General features: G+C 41.8%; 1 long non-coding RNA gene across 3 annotated transcripts in view; it reads right to left on the bottom strand.

Annotated features, from left to right (window-relative positions):
• The window catches only part of LOC126929793 (uncharacterized), a 67,330-nt gene that overhangs the window by 48,568 nt on the left and 761 nt on the right, over positions 1 to 18,001 (bottom strand). The window lies entirely within an intron of this gene.

Genomic DNA, 18,001 nt, shown 5'->3' with positions numbered 1-18,001 from the left:
TTGTTTTAATTTGGAATTCCCTAATGATGCATGATCTTAAGCATTTTTTCCTACGCTTATTTGCCATCTTCTTTGGTGAGGTATCTGTTCAAATTTTTTGCCCATTTTTTTTTTCTTGTAGAGATGGGGTCTCACTATGTTGCCCAGGCTGGTCTCAAACTCCCAGCTTGAAGTGATCTTCCCACCTCAGCTCCCCAGATGCTGAGATTACAGGTGTAAGCACAAGCCTGGTCACCTCCCCCTTTTTTTTTTTTTTTTTTAGACAAAGTCTCGCTCTGTTGCCCAGGCTGGAGTGTAGTGGCACATCTCGGCTCACTGCAACCTCCACCTCTAGGGTCCAAGCAATTCTCCTGCCTCAGCCTCCCAAGTAGCTGGGATTACAGGTGTGTGCCACCACACCCAGCTAATATTTTTGCATTTTTTGTATAGATGGGGTTTCACTATGTTGGCCCACTGGTCTCAAACTCCTGGACTCAAGCAATCCACCTGCCTCAGCCTCCCAAAGTGCTGGGACACCATACCCAGCCTTCGGTTATGATTTTTTTCTCTTTTTTTTTTTTTTTTTTTTTTTTTGAGACAGAGTCTCACTCTGTCGCCCAGGCTGGAGTGCAGTGGTGCAATCTCGGCTCACTGCAACTCCGCCTCCCGGGTTCAAGCGATTCTCCTGCCCCAGCCTCCTGAGTAGCTGGGATTACAGACAAGCATCACCATGCCCAGCTAATTTTTTGTATCTTTAGTAGAGACAGGGTTTCACCGTGTTGACCAGGCTGGTCTCAAACTCCTGACCTTGTGATCCACTTGCCTCGGCCTCCCAAAATGCTGGGATTATAGATGTGAGCCACTGCGCCTGGCCCCAGTTATGATTTCTAGTAGTCAATTATCGAGTGTTTCCTGATCTCTGCATAATGCCCTCCTCTACCCCTCCCTTTTAGGAAATGACCAGCTAAGGCTCCAGTATGCTCCCTTAGTTCTCATCTCTAGGGAAGCTTTCCATCTCTAGGTCTTACTGTGTGTAGTTTATTTCTTATATCCTGCCTCCTGTCATGGGGACAGTGTCCCTATTCCTCCCATGCAGTTTGTCCACAGTGACCTTGGCCCCACTAACCTTTCCACCCTCTTCTGTATCCAGACCAACAAATTATCCCCTTTCTTTAGTGAAGGATTAGAGATGAATAAGAGCCTGGAAACAGCCACATGTAGTGGAAAGAGTTTAGTCTTAGTAGTCAAACAATTCTTGACTCCTCTAGGCAAGTTAGTTAACCATGCTGTCTCATGCCCAGTGGACAGGACACTCCTGCTTATAAGGTGATAATGAAGATTAAACATAAAACATGTGAAGGGGTCAGCCCATATCCTAGAACACAACAGATACTGCTTTCTCTCTCTCTTCTGGCCTTTTTCCCACTTCTCACAAAAAATGTTCAAGAAAGCTTCATTTTTAAAAAGCCCAGGCCAGGCACAGCAGCTCATGTTTATAACCCTAGCACTTTGGGAGGCCGAGGCAGGAGGATTGCTTGAGCTCAGGAGTTTGAGGTCAGCCTGGGCAAGATCTTGAGACCTTGTCTTCACAAAAAATTTAAAAATTAGCCAGGACTCGGTGACATGCACCTGTGGCTCCAGCTACGCAGATGGTTGAGGCGAGAGGATCACTTGAACCCAGGAGGTCGAGGCTGCAGTGAGTTGTAGTTGCACCACTACACTCCAGCCTGGGTGACACTGCAAGACCCTGTCAAAAAAAAAAGGCCCTATTTCATCTTCAAAGATCCTTTCTTGCCCCCTATTCAATTCATTCTTATCACTATTTACTGAGCCAGGGACCACCTTTTCAATACTCTCACAAATGCTGAATTCAACACATAATTACAAATTGGTCTCACTGCAGCATTAATACTGCTGGACACTCTGACACTGGGGGCCTGCTGATTCCTGCATCTCCTCTAACTTCTCTGTACATTTCTGTCTCAGGTACTTTATACTTCTCATCTTTCCACATCCTGGTCTCTTCTATTCCCATGGCTTCAACAACCACTATTTGCTAAAATTTCCAGTTTTCTCTCTCTCTAGTCCAAATTCCAATGCTTAGGCCCCAGACTTGAATTTCTAGCTATTCACAGGGATCTCTTTCTGGAGGTCCCAGGGGCATCTTAATGTCCAAACTGGCTTTTTCTTCTCATGGCTCTTATTTCCTAAATGGCTTATATTATTAAGCCAATGCTGAGGCAAGAGGCCAGAATCATCCTGAATGTCCTTGTCTTCTACATTTCATATTCTATGTTGGAGTCATCACAATCCCTTTGATTTTCAATTCTAGAGTGGCTCTTGAATCCATCCCCACGCCATTTCTAGGGCTTTAGTTCAGTCCTTTATCATGTCTCACCTCAGATACTGCTGCAGACTGGGAGCCCTTATTGCCAGGCACTCACCCTGCTCATACTCTGCTTAGATCCCAGATTTATGTAATTAATAGATCTGAGAATATTAATCATCTGCTACAAAGTCTTCCATAGCACTAAGTGAAATACTAAATATTAGTATCTCTAGCTTCCATTAGAATGGAAGTACCTCAACACTATTAAAAACCTTGTCTTATTAATTATTATATTCCATGGCATATTATTGTACATTAAATATTAAGAAATGTTTATTAAATGAATGAATAAAATCCCAGAACTATGCCACGTATAGCAGGGCATATGAAAGAAATATAGGATGGTCCCTGTCCTCTAGGAGCTAACACTCTTATTGGAGAGACAAGATAAAAACAAGAAACTGGGCCAGGCACAGTGGCTCATGCCTGTAATCCCAGCACTTTGGGAGGCCGAGGCGGGCAGATCACTTAAGTCCAGGAGCTTGAGAGTAGCCCAGGCAACATAGCGAAACCTATCTCTACTAGAAATGCAAAAACTAGCCAGGCGTTGTGGCACACGCCTGTAGTCCCAGCTACTTGGGAGGCTAAGGAGGGAAAATGGCTTGAGCCCGGGAGGCAGAGGTTTCAGGGAGCCGAGACAGCATAACCGCACTCCTGCTCAGACATCAGAATGACACCCTACCACCAAAAAAAAAAAAAAAAAAAGTAAGGAAAAAGGAGTTTGCCTAAAATAAGAAAGTAGTAACTTTTTTTTTTTTTTTTTTAGATGGAGTCTTGCTCTATCAACCAGGCTGGAGTGCAGTGGCGTGATGTTGGCTCACTGTAAGCTCTGCCTCCTGGGTTCACGCCATTCTCCTGCCTCAGCCTCCTGAGTAGCTGGGACTACAGGCACCCGCCACCACGCCCGGCTAATTTTTTGTATTTTTAGTAGAGATGGGGTTTCACCGTGTTAGCCAGGATGGTCTCGATCTCCCGACCTCATGATCCACCCACCTTGGCCTCCCAAATTGCTGGGATTACAGGCATGAGCCACTGCGCCCGGCCAGAAAGCAGTAACTTTTTTTGAGAGCTAGAATAACACAAAAGTGGCCAGGTGCGGCGGCTCATGCTTGTAATCCCAGCATTTTGGGAGGCCTAGGCAGGTGATCACTTAAGGTCAGGAATTCAAGACCAGCCTGGCCAACACGGTGAAATCCCGTTTCTACTAAAAATACAAAAAATTAGCTGGGCCTGGTGGCACGTGCCTGTAATCCCAGCTACTCAGGAGGCTGAGGCAGAAGAATTGTTTGAACCTGGAGGGCAGAGGGTGCAGTGAGCTGAGATCGTGCGATTGCACTCCAGCCTGGGCAACAGAGCAAGACTCTGTCTCAAAAAAAAAAAAAAAAAAAAAAAAATGAACATATGGAAAAGCTATAATAGAAACACTACCTTTTGATACACATATATACATACTCTTTTAACGAAACAATCCTTTGAGAAAGATATTATCCCCATTTCACAGAAGAAGAAATTTTGGCAGAGCCATTAAATAACTTGTTTGAAGTGACGCAGCTACATGCAAGACCCCGTACTAAGCACTACTGAGACAGATTAATAAAATAGTTCATGCTTTCAAATATCTCAAAATCTAATAGAAAATTCTGAAACATAAATGATTAATGATTCTCTTATAAACAATTACCTATACATCAATGTTGGGTATTGTAATAAATATACACATAAGATGGGAGTGTTAATATTAATCTTAAACTATTACGCTGAAAAGGCTCTACTAAAAGACAAACACACTGAAATAGGAGAAATAGCTTCCTAGCTAATACAGCTTGCTTGCTAATACAATGATGCAGGCAAGATCCAGGTAGGCAGGTGATGATGGTGGATGCAGTAAGACTGGAGAAGGGGCAGGATGCAAGACATTTCACAAACAGGAATGACAGTAACAAGTTTAATGTAAGAATAAAGAATCGGCCTTAAGTTTGTAAGTCTTGGAAACTCAAGGATATTAGCAAAGACAAAGATACATTTATTTTAACGTATGGTATACTGAGCTGAAGACTGCTTTGCTCTGAGAGAATATAATATAGATTCAGAAATGAGACTTTAGAAATTGTTGGCAACCAGGCTTGAGTTGTATCTAAAGAAAGAATTTAAAAATATTTCAATTAGGCTCTGTGTCAGTGGGATGGCCTCTACATGTTTTCTTTGGTTTTATTTTCTCCTCACTCTCCACTGGTATCTATTATCAATTCTGTTTGCATCACCTCTTCCTGGAAAGGAAGTGTGCTTATAAAGTAACAAAGCTGAAGTGTAAGCATACAAGAATTTATCTATCCAAAACTGATTCCAAAAATGTTGTTTTTGCTTTAACACTTTTCTGGAACTTCTGTATTGGAGTTGCTTTCAGAGTCCATCTACAATCCCAACAAAGAAGCCAATTATTTCACAGTCACACTTTGTGAACATCTCTAACCTGATCATCCATTAACTTAGCTCAGAGTTAATTTCTGTTTTTTAAAAAGTAAAATCTACTCTCAAAAAAAAAAAAAAAAAAAAAAAAAAACAGTTTCTTGATTAACCAACACTAAGGTTATTCCAGGGGTTGTGCTCCTTAGGCAATTTCATGAGAGGCTTTCCTATAGGGGAGACATGGAGAATTAACATGTGTGAGCCCCTGCTGGGCACTGGACTGCTAATTATTTCCCAGACCTGCTTTTCATGTAATCCTTCAAGCAACCATTCAAGCAAGTACTGTCATTTCATGATAAAGAAGAATAAAAGAAAGTTCAAAAAAGTAACTTATATAACTAATACATAGCAGAGTTAGAACTTAAAAAACATGATTTTGCTACTGTACCATGCTGCTTCTAATAAAATAAGAACACTGCTTCCAAATGAACAGAAAAATGATCAGTTAAACAGTATCATTACTATATAATCCTATATTATATGCCTATAGCTTTAATACTCTTTTAACATCATTTGGTTCCCTGCCACTTTCTGTACTGATTAACTCAGGAAAATACTGAGAGAAATATGAGCAACCAGCCATGACAGTCTGTCATAGATTTTGAGTTAAGTCTATCTGATAGAAGCAGAATGTAAGAAACAGAAATGTCTTTGGAGCATCAGGCTTGACTCTCTGTGATTATACTAGAATAATATGGGTTAATTACATTATAATCCAGGTCAACAAGCAAATAGTATTTCCTTTCTCTTATACATCTTCAAATGGAGGCTATTGTGTATTTACCACCAGGGCTTTATTCATGTACTCTTAGTCGAACATAGATAATACGTTTTACTTATTCCTCCTTTGAATTCTACTCATTTACCACTGGAACAGTATCCACATTTATATATAGCAGACTCAAACTATCTTAAACTGAATTGGAAGCCTGCAGGCTTGAATTATTTAAAAGAAAAACATTTCCACTTGTCCTGCCAAGTACTTGATCAATGCTCACTTAAGTGATGCAATCATCTCCTCTCATTTTGTAAGCTCTATTCTCTCTCTTCAGGTGACTAAGCAGTCTGCAATCTTCCTTCCTTTAATTGAATAATTTTCAGACTTGTGTCTTATCCTTCCGGTTTTTACAAATTCATGCAATCATTTTCTCCTGTGACTACAGTAAAGGGTTTTATGGCTACGGTCCTCTCATTAGCACGCACGTCTCTAGAACTCTCTAGATCTGCTGCACATATGCTGTCTCAATGCGGCCTTTTATCTACTCTTGTGTTCCAGATAGACTAGCTACTCTGCAATGGCTATCTTTTTCTGCTTGTGGTCTTGCTTTTCCTTCTTTTTGATTGACCTTCCTGTGCCCTCCACACATCCCTCTGGCTCAGATATTTGTTTTCTCCCACCTCTGGACCTGCACAGTACTTTTGGTAATGTTATCACCTACTATTGTAAACGAGCTACTGTTTATCCCACCTCTGGACCTGCACGGTACTTTTGGTAATGTCATCACCTACTATTGTAAACACAGCTACTGTTTATCCCACCTCTGGACCTGCACGGTACTTTTGGTAATGTTATCACCTACTATTGTAAACACAGCTACTGTTTATCCCACCTCTGGACCTGCCCGGTACTTTTGGTAATGTTATCACCTACTATTGTAAACACAGCTACTGCTTATCCCACCTCTGGACCTGCACGGTACTTTTGGTAATGTTATCACATAATATTGTAAACATAGCTACTGTTTATTAAGCACTAGCCATGTGCTGTGTTTGCAGCCTTATGTATGTAACACAAACTATCCGGCTTTTCCCCCTACCCCTCGCAATGCACTTTCCAGCCCCTATAAAGTCTGTCACTTACAGGCCTGGCACAGTGCCTGGCACACAGCAGGTGCTCAAGACATGGAAGGCATTATTATCATAATTATGAGAAGAAGCACCATATGACTTATTCATGTTTGACCCCAATGTCTGGTTCATTTAATATTTGTTTACAAAACTAGGCAGTGGGCTGGGCACGGTGGCTCACACACTTTGGGAGACCAAGGCGGGCGAATCATTTGAGATCAGGAGTTCAAGACCAGCCTGGTGAACACAGTGAAACCCTGTCTCTACTAAAAATACAAAAATTAGCTGGGTGTGGTGGCACATGCCTGCAATCCCAGCTACTTGGGAGGCTGAGGCAGGATAATTGCTGGAACCTGGGAGGCAGAGGTTGCAGTGAGCCAAGATCGCACCATTGCACTTCAGCCTGGGCGACAAGAGTGAGACTCCGTCTCAAAACAAAACAAAAGAAAAACAAAAACAAAAACAAAAAACACATCTAAGCAATTAAGAGAATAAGTGTTAAATTATTCTCAACATGTGTAAGGCAAACTGTGCAGCTTGCCATGGACTACTGAAACTAACTCTTTCCAGAGTCTGGACAGGACAAGTACAGAGTGGGGCTGCGTTGCCCAGATGCAGGGCCTGGAAGTCCAGCAAGAAGCTCTTTTTGGCTACTGACTTCAGAGGCTGAGTATAGCAAAGGGCCTTCAGTGTGTTGCTCCAACACAGGCCAGTATCAGTTTGGCTCCCTAGGTGCAGAATGTTTGGTCAGACCAACTTACTGGGATCAGAGAGAAACATGAGACTGTAAGAGAGGATTCGGACAATGAAGGGATTCCTGATTCTTAGAACCAAAGGCTGTAATTGTTGCACTCACAGGGGCCCAAAGGTGGGGCTCTGGGGCTCTGGGATTTACAAATGGCAGTCTAGGAAATAGTCTATGTTAGTCTGGCAAGATGTAGCAGGATATGCCAGTCACAGTGGTGTACTCCTTAGTCCCAGCTATTTGGGAGGCTGAGGTGGGAGAATAGCGAGAGTCCCAGAGTTTGAGACCAGCCTGGGTAATATAGCAAGAACCCATTTCAAAACAAACAAACCAAAAAACAACTCACAGAAAAGAGGCAGCAGGACACAAAATTTAGATTCCAGATTCAAGTCTTTGGCAATTGCTAAGTTTAAAAGGGGGCTGTGCACTGAGATATCAGAAAGAGACCTGAGTTTAAGGAAACAAGAGATTCAAGATTAAATTACTGAACTTAGAGCACAGAAAGGTTTTTTTTTTTGTTTTTTTTGTTTGTTTGTTTTTTTTTTGTTTTTTTTTTTTCTGAGACAGGTTCTCACTCTGTCACCCAGGCTGGACTACAGTGACACAACCACGGCTCACCGCAGCCTCTGCCTCCTGAGCTCAGCTCAAGTTATCCTCCCACCTTAGCTCCCCAGGTAGCTGGGACTATAGGCACATGTCACCATGTCCAGCTGATTTTTTTTTTTTAAAGATGGGATCTCATTATGTTGCCCAGGCTGGCCTCAAACTCCTGGGCTCAAGAGATCCTCCCACTTTGGCCTTCCAAAGTGCTGGGATTACAGGTGTGAATCACCATGCCCGGTCACAAAAAGGTTTAATGCCCTAAACTAGTTATTAGATTTGGGACATTAATTCAGGCAGGGCTAGCAGCAAGCAAGGTTGAGATCTGAAGTAGGACTCAGGTTCTGGGACTAAGGGCAGAACTAGTCTAGTGTTTAAGGTGGGGCTGAACTTGCCAGTGGTGAGTTTGTTGCTGGGACAGAGAACCTGGTCAGTTATTACAATACTGTAAGCCCTCCACAATGAATCATTAGTACACCTTATAGCTTCTCAGAGTACATAATCTACTTTGCTTCAGTATAAAGTATTTTAAGAAGCCAATTATCTGCAGCTGATGAAGTACAGAACATGAGTCTGTTTGGCCTAACTTAACAAATACATCATTCTTTCTATACACTTGTTTCACCCCTGGGCTGTGTACCTACTTGATCTCTTAACCCCCATCCATTTTTGTCCCCTTATGATTCCCCAGATACAATCACTTGCAATTTGAAATTGCTCTTTGCAACCATGAGATAGTTATTTCATCCCCAGATTCTGGGAGTAGAACTCTTTTCACCATTAGGTTCCAGAAACTAGGGTCCATATACTCTTGCAATAAAGTGCTTCCTTTAAACCCAATCCAACCAAACCCAAACACACTTTTTAAAAAGTTAATAATAAAACCTTCCTATCATCTGGTTCTTCAGTAAGCTCACACTTACTGACTTTTACTTCATCAAATACCAAACTGTCTTGTATTGTTCTATGGCTTATTTATGATTCTTTGGATTTGACATCCCTAAGGTTTTCTTGGTTCATGTTACAGCAATATACAGAAATCAGAGACTCTAATTCAACTACCCATCTGATGACTATCTTCTACAACACTCCCACCAAGTGGTCATCTGGACCATACCTGAACACCATGAATGAGAACTCATCTTTTTTTTTTTTTTTTTAACATCACCTAATGAAAATAACTGTATTGGCCTGAAATACACCTACCTTAGTTTCTTGAGACAGAGTCTCGCTCTGTAGCCCAGGCTGAAGTACAGTGGCATGATTCCAGCTCACTGTTACTCACTGCTACCTTTGCCTCCCGGGTCCTGGTTCAAACAATTCTCCTGCCCCAGCCTCCCAAGTAGCTGGGATTACAGGCACATGCCACCATGCCCAGCTAATTTTTGTATTTTTAGTAGAGACGGGGTTTCACCATGTTGGCTAGGCTGGTCTTGAACTCCTGACCTCATGATCTACCCGCCTCGGCCTCCCAAAGTGCTGGGATTACAGGCATGAGCCACTGCGCCCAGCCTCCTCCCTTAGTTTCTATCCATTGACTCCAGCTCCTCTCCTTATGGACATGTGGAACAAATAAAAACCTCTTATATGTGGCCCCTTCAGAAATCTGAATGAAGTGACAATATCCTTCCTGAGTTAGTTTGCCTTGTTTTGCTAAATAAATGTTCGCAGTGCCTTTAACATTTTGTTGTTGTTGTTAGATCTCTCTTTTCTGCATATTCAAGATGATCTATATGTCGCATATCTAGCCCAGAGCTAGATTAATTTCAGGTGTGCTCTGGTCAGCACAGAACAGAGTAAAATAGTCGTCTTCCTTGTGTTCTGCACACTATACTTCTCATAATGCAACCTAAGATTGTATCAGCTTTTTCCGGCAGCCACAACACACTGTTGACTCACATTGATCTTTTACTCAACTCAGTACCCCCCCGCTAAATCAGCCACACATACTGCTGCTAGGCCCACTGCATACTTCTGCAATTGTTTTAGGAGGGGGAGAAGGAGGTAAAGAGAAAGGTTTATTTATCACATTGATACTTCATGAAATTTGGGGCCCAAAATTTGACCTGGGATTTTGCATTCCTGTCATACATAAGCCTGTGCTTAGTTTGCTATCCTAAATGATTAGACAAACTAGTGATGAGTCACAGACTAGAGTTCAGCTTAGGCTAGTCAGCTTTGCTTTGTTTCATGGTCTCATGCAGCCTTCTCAAAATCACCCATCTTTCAAGTGTATGCTATTTATCCCAAGAAGAACTGGTGGAAAGACTATAAACAACTCAATGCAAAGCCGTTATCACCACTGAAAAAGTAACTCAAAGATAAGTATCCAGTACATTAAAGATGGCATATTTATAATTTGCCATGGAAGAATTATATCTAAACATCTTCTCCTTGATTAAAAATTGCACCTTTTAGAGATAATGCTTTATAGATTTTCAAAGATATTTCAACTTAGCTTATTCCATTCCTTCAAGAAAGTGGGGAAGGTATCATTATCCTCTTTTCTAGTCCAGTTCAGTCCTTATTGTACCCATGGTATTCCAACACAAGTGAGACCCAGCTCGTGTGATTAAGGCACTCGTATCCAGGGTGTTCTCATTTCTAGTCCAGTTCAGTCCTTATTGGACCCATGGTATTCCCACATAAGTGAGACCCAGTCCATGTGATTAAGGCACTCATATCCAGGGCGTTCTCCTCTAAGTGTCAGGCAACATCTGCCCTTCTTGCCCTTGCCATCTGGATTTTAAAAAGGATCTCATACTCTGGTAATCATAAAATCATAGCATCTATGAGAATTAATCTAATATCTTTAAAGATTAGGAAGAAGTATCAAATAATGCACCTAAAGCTGCAGTTACCTAATAGTAAAACCAGGATTAGAACATATTTATATTCTAATCAGTATTCAGACCAATCTTCTTTCTCTTACACTACTATTTCTCAAGATATAAGCAGATAACTGTCTGTTATCTATAGCAAGGACATTTCTGAAAATGGGATCTGATACACATTCTCTGTAACTCAGGAATGTCATGGCTAAGGATCCCACCAAACTCCTAATCCAAGGGAATATGGGCCAGGAAGCTAATCAGAGAGGGATGAACCATGAGATGCTGAACCAGCAACTTCCCAGTAAACAGATTTGTGCTTTATGAAGCAGCTCCCCCAATATTTACCATTGTTGGAGCCACTCGAGGATTTAGACTACTTGTGTTCTAGATAACCAGGCTGCAGACAGAGATAGCTAGAAGTCATGTTGAAAGGAAATAATTATAAATCTGCTACAGCCAAAGGTGGTCTTTTTCAAAAGCAGGCTAAATAAGCAGCGAGTTAATATAGCTAAAGGAACCCGGTAAGTGACTACGATTGCATCAGTGCACTCCAGCCTGGGCAACAAATCGAGACCTTGTCTCTAAATATTTATCAATACTGATATGGTGTTCAATTTGATTCAAGAATCATTTATTGAGTGCCAGTTACATGTAAATCACTGTAGACTCAAAGACATGCCATACCTTTATCCTTAAGAAACAACAGATTCAGGTTGGACATGGTGGCTCGTGCCTGTAATCCCAGCACTTTGGGAAGCCAAGGCAGGAGGACTGCTTAAGCCCTGGAGTTCAAGATGAGCCTAAGCAACATAATGAGACCCTGTCTCTAAAAAAAAAAAAAAGAAAACAGCAGGGGTATGGTGGCTCGTGCCTGTGCTCTACTTGGGAGGCCAAGCTGTGAGGACTGCATGAACCCAGGAGGTTGAGGCTGCAGTGACCCATGATTGTGCCACTGCATTCCAGCTCAGGCGACAGAGTGAGAGACCCCACCTCTAAAAATAAATAATAATAATGACAATAATAATAATGCATTGTTTATTTCAAAATAGCCACAAAGAAATGATAAATATTTGAGGTGATGGACATGCTAACTGGCCTGATTTGATCATTCCACAATGTATACATGTATCAAAACATCACATTGTGCCCCATAAATACATACAATTATTATTTGTCAATTAAAAATAAAATTTAAAAAACATTTTTAAAGATGTAATATGAATAAAGAAGGTTTACTATGAGTAAAGCAGAGCTGGTCATGAGAGGAGAAGAAACCCACAATAAAAACAAGGGACAAAAAGGAGGCTGCTAAAATGGAGGCCATAAAACCTTATATGTCACAATTTTGGCTGGGTTGGCCTTGCTCTGCTGCAAAATCCATTTTCGGTAAGTTTAGGTGGGCTACTCCAAGATTTTTTCATCTGAGACACTTAAGTCTACATAAGGATAATAACAATAAAAAACGTTAGTGAAAAAAGAATTGTGATTTCTGGGCTAAGGAACGCAATATAGGGACAAATTAACCCAGAAATTGGGTTTTAGAATGTTGCTTAGAAATTGGATCACCTCAGATCTTTTTTCCCTTGACTATAAGTAAAACATTGGCTCTTACAGTTTCTTTCCAGTAAATACCACGTTTAACTTGGAAATCTGACAAATACCAAAAACCCTGTCCCCTTACCTCACAGTATTACTGGATGATCAAATGCGACAAGATGATGCAAAAGCCTTTTGTGTGTTATAAAGTGCTAAATGAGGGCAAAAACAGGCCCTCTGGGTCATAGGAGAAGACTGGTAGGATTTCCATGTCATGGCCCTTATTAGAATTGCTCACCATTGATCATCATAAAATTTTAGTCCTTCAAATGTTAATGAGTAAAAATAGTACCTTACTGTATGATCCAGCAATTCCACTGCTGGGTATATATACAAAAGAAAGGAAATCAGTGTATCTAATGGATATCTGCATGCCCATCCCATGTTTGTTGCAGTACTGTTCACAATTGCCAAGATTTGGAAGCAACCTAAATGTCCATCAACAGATGAATGGATAAAGAAAATGTGGTACATATACACAATGGAGTACTATTCCGCCACAAAAAGAAATGACATCCTGTCATTTGCAACAACATGGATGGAGCTGGAGGTCATTAAGTGAAATGAGCAAGGCACAGAAAGACAATCCACATGTTCTCACTTATTTGTGGGAGCTAAAAATTAAAACAACTGAACTCATGCAGATGGAGAGTAGAAAGAGGGTTACCAGAGGCTGGGAAGGGTAGTTGGGGGTGGGGGAAAAGTGGAGATGGTTAATAGGTACAAAAAGTAGTTAGAATGAGTAAGATCTAGTATTTGCTAGCAGAACAGGGTGACTATAGTCAATAATAATTTAATTGTACATTTAAAAATAACTGTAAGAGTATAATTGGATTGTTTGTAACACAAAGAATAAATGCTTGAGGGGATGGACACCCCATTTACCATGACGTGATTATTACACAATGCATGTCTGTAGCAAAGCATCTCATACACCCAATAAATATATATGCTTACTATGTCCTCACAAAAATTAAAAATAAGAAAATTTAATTTCCTATACATATCACTTTTTAAAAAGCACTTTAAATACCTTCTCTAAGGATTAAAATAAACACATATTGTGAATTTAAAAGTAATACCTAAAAACAGACACTAATACATTTTTAACAAATAAGCTCCTTCTGCAGAACCAGCTTCTATAATGAAACTGTTTTCTCACAAATAAGCATATAAATAGAGGAATTTGGCCGGGCGCGGTGGCTCACGCCTGTAATCCCAGCACTTTGGGAGGCCGAGACGGGCGGATCACGAGGTCAGGAGATCGAGACCATCCTGGCTAACACGGTGAAACCCCGTCTCTACTAAAAAATACAAAAAACTAGCCGGGCGAGGTGGCGGGCGCCTATAGTCCCAGCTACTCGGGAGGCTGAGGCAGGAGAATGGCGTGAACCCGGGAGGCGGAGCTTGCAGTGAGCTGAGATCCGGCCACCGCACTCCAGCCTGGGTGACAGAGCGAGACTCCGTCTCAAAAAAATAAATAAATAAATAAATAAATAAATAAAGGAATTTATACATAGCTAGATTATTAGAATCATACTTTATTAGAATTAGGACAAGACTTACATCATCTCTATAGACTGTTTCACCAGTTCCCTCCCCTCCCCAATCTTTTTTTTTTTTTTTTTTTGAGACAGAGTCTCGCTCTGTTTCCCAGGCTGAAGTGCAGTGGCACGATCTCAGCTCACTGCAACCTCCACCTCCTAGGCTCAAATGATCCTCCTGCCTGAGCCCCCCAGTAGCTGGGGTTATAGACATGCACCACCATCCCTAGCTAATTTTTGTATTTTTAGTAGAGACGGGGTGTCGCCATGTTGGCCAGGCTGGTCTCCGACTCCTGACCTCAAGTGATCCACCCACCTCGGCCTCTCAAAGTGCTGGGATTACAGACGTGAGCCACCGCACCTGGCCCCTATCTTTTTTATAACAGGAAAACTAAGGTTAAAGTAGAACCCAGACTAAACTGCAGGTTTCCTGACTCCTGTTCTAAGTCTCTTTTCTTCTATAATTTTTTAAAAATATATTTCAAACATAAAAGTATTGGTAATAAGCAGCACCCAGGTTTTTTAAATGTTAATATTGTCATATGTCTCCGATCTCTTAAAAAGAATTAAAATATTATCTATTAGCAGATAATTCCCATTCTTCTATTTCATTCCCCTATCTCCCTCTCCAGAGGTATCCATCATGTTGAGGTTGCGTGTATTCTGTCCTTCCTGCCCATGTTTGTATACACTTACCAAATTATGGGTTATACATCCTTAAACCACACCATGTTGCCAGAGAAAGAGTTGTTCTTCCAAACAAGGAAGAATCCCTCACTCTAGTATGCTTGCATGTAGTTATAACCTTTTGGGTTGGCAGGATATTTCAGAAAGAAACTAGGGCAGAGCCTTACGTCTTTTTAAATGATTACCACAGAGCCAGGCACGGTGGCTCACGCTTGTAATCCCTGTACTTTGGGAGGCTGAGGTGGGCAGATCACCTAAGGTCAGGAGTTTGAGACCAGCCTGGCCAACATGGTGAAAACCCATCTCTACTAAAAATACAAAAATTAGGCAGGCGTGGTGGCACATACCTGTAATCCCAGCTACTCTGGAGGCTGAGGCACAAGAATCACTTAAACCTAGGAGGTGGAGGTTTTAGTGAGCCGAGATCGCTCCACCACACTCCAGCCTGGGTGACAGAGGGAGACTCCATCTCAAAAACAAGCAAAAAACAAAATGATTACCACAGAAAGAGCTAGTGAAGTGTCTCGGTATCATTCAGAGTAAAAAGTAAATTGGGCAAATATAAACATTTTTAATACAACTTTTTAATACAACTTTTTATTTATGAAACACTGGTTTATAACGAACTAGTATGAATGACCTGTCACTTAACAATTGGGAAAGATGAACTAAATATTTTAACTAGTAATAATAGTTTCTACTACTGCCTCGAGGTCCAGCTCAGTGTTATCACCTTAATGAATTTGTCCATGATCCCATCGTTGATGCCTTCAATAATCATTTATTGAGTGCTAAAGTCCTCTGGATACAAAAATAGATCCGGTCCATTTTCTGAGGAGAGCACAGAAATAACTACATAATATCGTTTAATAAATATAACAAGAGAGCTATCTATGAAGGCCTGGGGGAGCCTAACTTTTTCTGAGGCAATTCGAGAAGTCTTTACAGAAGAGGTGACGTTTCAACTGCATGGTAGAGGATGAGAAGGCGGTCACAAAATGAAGGATGAAAGGTGACTCCAGGTAGGGATACACTGAATGAGAGGGTACAAAGGATGGAAAGATACTAGTTTTAGAAAGACAACTAAGGATAGACATTGGAGGTGGAGAGACAAGTTAGAAGACTGGCAACAATTCAAGTAAAAGATGACAGGAGGCAGACATGAGGAGGGAGGAGGAAGGATATGAACAAAATCCAGGAGATAAATTTAGCAGAACTTGATGCCTGATTTTATGGGGGAAAGAAAGAACATGGAGGAGTTGCAGATAACTCCTAAAAACTTGGCAAATCAGTGGGTGGTGAGGCCATTACTGAAATAGGGAATACATGCAGAAGCTAAGAGGCTGGGCGCAGTGGCTCATGCCTGTAATCCCAGCACTTCGAGAGGCCGAGGCAGGCGGATCACCTGAGGTCAGGAGTTCGAGACCAGACTAACCAACATGGTGAAACCCCGTCTCTACTAAAAATATAAAAAACTGGCCTGTGTGGTGACACACGCCTGTAATCCCAGCTACTCGGGAGGCTGAGGCAGGAAAATCGCTTGAACCCAGGAGGAGGTTGCAGTGAGCCAAAATCACGCCATCGCACTCCAGCCTGGGCAACAAAAGCGAAACTCTGTCTCAACAACAACAACCAAAGAAGATAAGAGCCTGCTTGAGAAAGGAGGTGAAAGTTCATTCAGTTTGAAGCATTTTGAGTTGGCTTTGAAGCCTCTTCCATGAGACCTACAACAATTTCTTTAAGCCAGAAATCACCTCTTTCTTTGCACTCCATAGTATATCGTATCTTTTTCATCTCAAGTTAGTTCAATCTGCTGTATTTACAAGTTTGTTTTTACTTTTTTTTTTTTTCTGAGACGGAGTTTTGCTCTTCTTGCCCAGGTTGGAGTATAATGGCGCGATCTCAGCTCACTGCAACCTCCGCCTTCTGGGTTCAAGCGATTCTCCTGCCTCAGCCTCCTGAGTAGCTGGATTACAGGCATGCGCCACCATGCCTGGCTAATTTTTGTATTTTTAGTACAGATGGGGTTTTACCATGTTGGTCAGGCTGGTCTCGAACTCCTGACCTCAAGTGATCTGCCCGCCTCGGCCTCCCAAAGTGCTGGGATTATAGGCGTGAGCCACCGTGCCAGCCGTCTTTACTTTAAATCACAGAGAAAAAGTACTAGGTCTTATCTGTCTTTATATGGCTCTCTTGGCAGTGCCTTACACATAGAAAGCCCTCAGAGTTTGCATTCTTGAAAAGGCAGCTCCATCAGACACTAGAAACTGTCAGTTAACATTTATCAAAACAAGGAACAAAACTTGCGAATTAGTAGCCTAAACAAAATACCTGAAGTATAGTATGTGGCCCTACAGCACCTTTTTTGTTTGTTTGTTTGCTTGTTTTTTGAGACGGAGTCTCACTCTGTCACCCAGGCTGGGGCACAGGCATGATCTTGGCTCACTGCAACCTCTGCCCTCTGTGTTCAAGTGACTCTCCTGCCTCAGTCTCCCGAGTAGCTGGGATTACAGGTGCCTGCCACCGCGCCCAGCTAATTATTTATTTATTTATTTATTTATTTATTTATTTTGTATTGTTAGTAGAGACGGGGTGTCACCATCTTGGCCAGGCTGGTCTTGAACTCCTGACCTCATGATCCACCCACCTGAGCTTCCCAAAGTGCTGGGATTACAGGCGTGAGCCACTGCACCCGGCCTTACAGCACTTATTTTTAATGTTAGTAACTGCTTCTAGATATAAATTAGCTCCCTTTGTGCTCATCTTACTTGCCTCTTTTCTTTGAGATTGGGTCTCACTCTATTGCCCAGGCTGAAGTGCAGTGGTAAGATCACAGCTAGGGAGCCTTGAAAGTGCTGGGCTCAAGTGATCCTCTCACCTCAGCCTCCCAAGAAACAGGTGCACACCACCATGATAGGCTAATTTTTAAAAAATTATTTTGTAGATACAGGGTCTTGCTGTGTTACCCAGGCTGGTGTGGAGTTCCTGGCCTCAAACAATACTCCTTTCTTGGCCTCCTAAAGTGTTGGGATTACAGGCATGAGCCACCGTGCTGGCCTTTTCTGACTTTTAAACAACCCCGCAGCGTCATCTTTGCATTCCTATTTTACAGATAAAGCAACAGAAGCCTCCAGTGACTAAATAACTTTCCTGGGGGTCACAAGGTTTACAAGTGGCTAAATAGGATTTCTACAGACTGGTTCCTTCACCTGGCTGCCCACCGAGGTAAGCGGGCCTTACTGCCCTAATTCTCAACAGGACCCCAAAGAGGACGCTTCTTTGGTAACAGCAAACGGGGCTCTCACTCCTACCA

Source organism: Macaca thibetana, chromosome 10 (assembly GCF_024542745.1).
Source record: "Macaca thibetana thibetana isolate TM-01 chromosome 10, ASM2454274v1, whole genome shotgun sequence".
NCBI classification, from domain to species: domain Eukaryota; kingdom Metazoa; phylum Chordata; class Mammalia; order Primates; family Cercopithecidae; genus Macaca; species Macaca thibetana.
Note: the sequence above shows the minus strand (reverse complement) of the source record. Positions and strands in the feature narration are given on the sequence as shown.